Source organism: Excalfactoria chinensis, chromosome 1 (assembly GCF_039878825.1).
Source record: "Excalfactoria chinensis isolate bCotChi1 chromosome 1, bCotChi1.hap2, whole genome shotgun sequence".
NCBI lineage: Eukaryota > Metazoa > Chordata > Aves > Galliformes > Phasianidae > Excalfactoria > Excalfactoria chinensis.
The window spans coordinates 31,535,668-31,541,667 of record NC_092825.1 but is presented as its reverse complement, the minus strand read 5'-3'; positions in this window follow the sequence as shown (position 1 = coordinate 31,541,667).

The following is a 6,000-nucleotide window of genomic DNA, read 5'->3' as shown; positions in this document are numbered from 1 at the left end:
TCAGCACATCCGTCTGAGGAGCTGCGGTCTAGCTGGAAACTGAGCAGAGAAGTAGAAGCAGCCTAAGTAGTTCTTTCATCATGATGCTTATAGCCATCCTTGCTTCTCCTGACTTCCTCATAGAGGCGTGCTGAGTGGAGAGGAAGTGTATCAAAGAGCCACTTTGGAGCTCTTTTAGCACTTCTTTTCAGCACTTTTTAGCTCTGGAGTATTTCTTCTCACCGTGTTTTAGGAACTGGAAGCTTATATTGATCTTATCACCTATCTTAGCTTTTTTTTAAAAAAAAAAAAAAACAAAACACCTTTTGTCCTCCTTTCAGTAGGTCAGTATCTCCATGTATCTCTATACTGTCAGTATCTCCATGGGCAGTCTGACTGCATTAATCTGAATAACTGGATTATTATTGGATAATAAAACTTGAATTATCCAATAGCAAAGCAAAACAAAATGTAAATTTAAGATTACTTGCAGAGCAAAAATCGAACTTGCTTAAATATTATTAAAGTAGTTTTACTATAAGGACAGATCGTGCCAAATCATCTAAAATCACAACTGAAAAAATTGAGAGCACTGTCCTGAGAGACAGCAAAACAATTACAAATCCTTCTCTTTGTAGGTATTTCTGTTCCATCCCATTTCTAACCACACCTCATTTCAGTTAGGGAAATCCATTTCTCCTTGACCTTTTATTCCCAGATACATTGAAAAAATTATTCCAATTAAGTCAGTACTGTATCCAGCTTCAAAAAATGACATAATATAATACTGAGGCCACGAGTAGTTTCAGCTCATGAATACATGCAGTCTGTTACTGCATATTCACAAGACTTTTCATTTTAACTCGGCTTAATGGATATGTTTCTTTCTCCACGTAACAGGGAAGTCAGGGCACTTTAAGCAAACCATTGTTCCTGTTCCAGGTTTGTAAAGCCTTCGAACATGCAGCCCTGGCTGTCATCCCTCTGAGCTTGGAAAAAAACCATCCTCTATTCCCACAATCTTCTAGAAGCCAAAAGCTTTTCTAAAGCATTTGTTCATTTCCTAACACATTTTATATTTCATTAAGAAAAAAAGACAGAGAAAACCTCTTGAATACAACCAAACTTAACTGATTTACTACTTACTTGCAGACTGATTCCATTTGCAAATAAAGATGTCCCTTAGTTTTATGAAACCAATGTTCTCTACCAATATATTTTTCTAAACATACCATAAAAGAGTATGATATGGAAAGTAACATCAAAATGTGTCATAAAAGCTGATTTTAAAGTGTGTACACGTCAACGAGTTTTATGGGAAAAGGAAATGTTACCTTTCTGATACTTAACTCATTCTAGTAGACTACAAAGATAAAAGTTTTTGGAATTACTTGGCATTAAATAAGCTATCAAAAATAATGAAGTGCAAGTTATAATGTTCAAGCATTTGAACACTTTATTGCAGGATAGCGGGAAAAAGAGAGTTAGACGCACATCAGGAGCTTACATTTCCCAGTAAATAGCCCGTGGTCTGACATCAAACCACAGAATATTTTAATGAAAAGGTCCCATCATCTTCCTAAAGAGAATTCTTCTTGAACAGTACATGTAAACTTAGCATATATTCCCATTCGGAGCTTCAGCAACAACCTTTAGCACTGCACATAGCTACCCACATCAGCAGTTGCCGATGCAGCAATGACAAGCATTAAATTACTTTAAATATTACAAAAAAATCTTACTTTATGAAATGACCAATATATAATAATAAATATCAAATATAAATAACAACAAATGGAAATGTCCCTTTCTATGATAGATGAACCTTACCTGATGGGTAAGTAGACATTACACAGTATAGTCTCATTGAGACATCCTCCAAGGACTTCATCTATTTTAGGACCACATTAATCACTGAGACAACATTAGACCATCTTATAAACCATGGAAGTCTTCCTGAACTTGGAACTATGCTTCTCTGAGCTTTTATTCCTCCTGAACCTTTTGCATGTACGTAATAACTTGTGAGTTGGGTGGCCAAACCTTTTGTTTTTCAATTACTTGGTAAATTCATCTGTACTTTGCTTTATCAGCTGTTGGTTCCTCAGTTAGCTAACTGCAGAAAGCTCTCCAAGGCTTCATTTTGAGAGCAAATCTGTAACTATTCCCACTCAAATAATAATACTAATAATAATTCTAAAGCCCTTCACTAATCTTTAATGCGACAGGGTATGAACTTAAATCATTTAATCACTTGCTGGGCCAGATTATTTTGCTACACAAACACCAAATTAATTTGGATCCCGGTTATCTTATTGCTTCAGTCTGTAAGGTGGCAGCCTGGCATTTCTAGATTTCTTGAAAACCCCGTTTAAGCAACTTTTCTGCTTGCTGATTTTTGTTATCTTATGTAGCTATCTAAGAGTTTCCAGCTTCCCTGGGGAGTTAGACAAAACAAATCTCTTTACAAAGCTGCTGAGTTCTGCTGTCATGGTGTCTCCAGGTTTTGTAGCTCTGGAATTGTTGTTAGGCACAAGGCAATAATGAAGCACCAGAAGGGAAGGCTCTGGTAAATGGCCACTGCACTGAGCCACGTGCAAGCAGGAGCTTACAGGAGCTAAGGATGTTGTACCACATCCAAGAGCTGAAAATGGCAGCCTATTCATCCCAATCAGCTCAGGGAATTAATAACTAAGTAACTTCATACATACCACTGTGAATATTAAGAAGAAACAGATTGCAATTCTAATTGAAACTATTAATGTAATAGGGAGTTTAATTGCTCTACTGGCAGTAGTCTGGAGAACAGAAGTGTTCTGTGGAAGGGAACTCCAGCAGCCCCAGAACAGCAGACTCAGCCTCCTGGGGAAGATCATATCATCTCTCTTTCACCAGATCTCCTCTCCTAATGGTGATGGTGGTGGTGGCAGCCGTGACAACAGAAAGGGATGAAGGATGCTGATTTGTTCAAAACAGGAACAAGCATTTCCTTCAGCTTACTTAAGATAAGAAAGATAGAGGTGACCCATATTATTCAGGTTGGAAGGAGAGAAAATCAAGATTCTAACAAGTGAAGGCATAAATGTTAAAAATAAAATCTACAGCTCTATTGCAATATGATAGGCAGAGAGCAGGAAGAACCAAAATAAAGCAACAGCAGCCAATTTAAACAAGAGGTCCAGAAGGTTCATTTTTTCTCATTTGGATGATCCAATCTATTTAGGCTCTGACCTCAGCATGAACGTGAGCACAAAGAGATCAGATTATATCACTCACATTAACTTGTGCAGTGTTTGAGGGCTGCTTCTAGATGACATTGCTACTCGTTCACGTATTTGTACTCTTCATTATTCGTTCTCTGTTAATTCCCTCGACTTCCCTCAATGAAGTGTTGAACACAGTGATTTTCATACACACTGGAAGATTCAGAGCAAATCACAAGCAGTAAGAAACACGAAGATTTCATTTATGGCTCTGGCAAATGCAACTAAAATCTTCTTCTCTTTTGCCTTTGTACATGAATCCTGCCAAAAGCCTAAGAAAATGTCAAGAAATGCCTATGTGTGCTGCCTCTATCCCTAGAACTGGTTTAAACTTCCTGCATTTCTCCCCTCTTTGAACATGATTTTGCTCTGGCTATTCTGCTACACACACCTACCTCTGTTTCTCCCTGTACAACCTATCTTATGTGGTCAAAACAAATCATTTCATGTGGACTACCAGGCCTGCAGTTGGCAATGCAGTGACAAAGCATACTAAGAAACCACTGAAAATGTTTATCCACTGGACACAAAACTAAGCACTCTGGCTTATAGCTTGGCTGTATCTCATGGGGGTGTATATCCTCTCTTGCCATCCTAGCTGGTTTGCTAGCTCCTCCTATTCCCTAACATTTCTTTTCAGAATCATAGAATCACAGAATAACCTCAGCCAGAAGGGACCCACACAGATCATCGAGTTCAACTCCAGCTCCACACAGGACAACCCCAAAATTCAACCCTCTGACTGAGAGCACTGTCCAAATGTTCCTTGAAGTGTGGCAGCTTGGGGCTGAGCCCACTGCCCCGAGGAGTCAGTTCCATGCCTGACCTGATAGCTAGCTCTGCTCCAGAGAGGATTGTGCTTCCTTCTGAGATGACCAATGCATAGAGAATAGTCAGGCACAAACTGGAAAAGTGGATGTCCCATAAGCATCCATAAAACCAAAAGGAACTCAGATCTCCTTGGACTTCTGGGCCTGTGAGGATGTGCAGTACAGAATATTTGCAGTACAGAAAATTGGTGCGCTGTTGTCTTTACATTAATGGTTGCATTCATATTTGGCATCAACCAACAATATCCCATAGCAGCAACCTCTTCAGAATGATCACCACAAGGCTACCGACGTACACCATTTCAAAACCAGTTAATTTAAAACGTTCCATAACATGTTTAAGGAGAGCTTCTAAAATATCCATTGGTACAAGCAGAAGTATAATTCCATTTATCTCATCCATGTTGAGTGTCTCCATCTTACAACTGAGATTACGAAGCAGCAGCCAACCCTCCCGTTCAGACTCACCCTGCCTGCCTGCCTTCAGCTACAGTAAGCTGCTGGCATGGTTTTGGGATCAATAAGGCAATTCTGTATACTGCTTCCACACAAATATTTTGGGCTCCTTTTGAGAATCAGATCGTGACATTGTCAGTGCAGTTACATCCTGCAGAAGCAGCGTCATGCATGGTTGTCTGTATTCCTTCCTACTACTTTAAATGGCTGAGGATGATTTTTACTAGAATTATATGTTTTCATAGGAGGGTATATGGACCATTTTCTGAGAGGATACCAAACCAATACCCCTCAGCATTCACTTCACTTTTACTGATTAGTCTTGTCACCAAACTTTATAACCTATTTTCCATTAGTTTGGCTGGGTGCTTCCTAACACAAAAATCATTACTAAACTGCCCACAAGAGTTATCAACATTTGTCAAAGGCATAAAAAAGGCACCAGGTAGGTGTTAACACAGATTTATACAGCAGGTTACATGTGGAAGCATTTGTCAGACCAGCTGGAGACCTGAGCATGTGTTTGTATGGAACCTCAGAGAGCAGGAACTTAAAATCTGGTTGAAGGCTCATGAGAGATCATCGGTGAGAGCCTTTAACTACTCTGAAATAAGAGAGCTAGGAGATAAAAGCTTGGACTGTGCACTGAGAGCACAAACACTGATGCAGTACCTGTGAAAGTACGTCTGTTAATTCCCTCTCAGGTCTGAAAGGCTGAGGTTGTACCCTTTCACAAGGTGGATACTCCGGCAACATGAGAAAACCCCGTTTTAAATTCTCCTTTTCTGCCAACGACAGCATTGAATGACTCAGTGGATTTATGCCCCTGTGAATGCAATCCCTCAGATTACAGGGGAGATAGAGGGCTGAGGGTCTCGTTAAACTGCCTCTGATGGCTTTTATTGTCCCTTGGATGTGCTGAAGGGCTGAGCCTGACGCAGTGGAGAACGGGGAGTGTTTGCACTGCGATTTTCCAGCATATGGTTACAAACACGTGAGGGCCCATTGGGTTCCTAAATGCCCGTTTTCTTCTCTGCCCCGAAATCCAGACAGGACAGGGAGCTGCTGTGCAAACAGCTGAACTCGCTGCTCCCAGGGATGCTGATTGCCATCAGCCGGGTCAGCAAGACTGAAACGAGGAAGCAAAGAGAGCGAGGAAGGCAGTGCGCTGTTTCTGTGTGGCTCTGAGCCGAGCGCGTTGCTCTGCAGGGCTGCATCGGGCATCACAGACAGTCCTCACTATGGAGAGGGACAGCAGGAATGGGCAGATGCAGTGTTGTGAGTGCAACAAGTATTAGAGTTTGGATCTAGATGTGATTTCAGCTAATACGAGAAGGAAGGGAAGGGATAGGAAGGGAATTATAAAAAAAAGATGTCATAATCTTAAGATTCCGAGTTTCCTGACCACTTTTCTATACTTCCAGACAATGAATTCGGCAACTGAAAACCGAATCTCGTGGGCTACTCCTGCA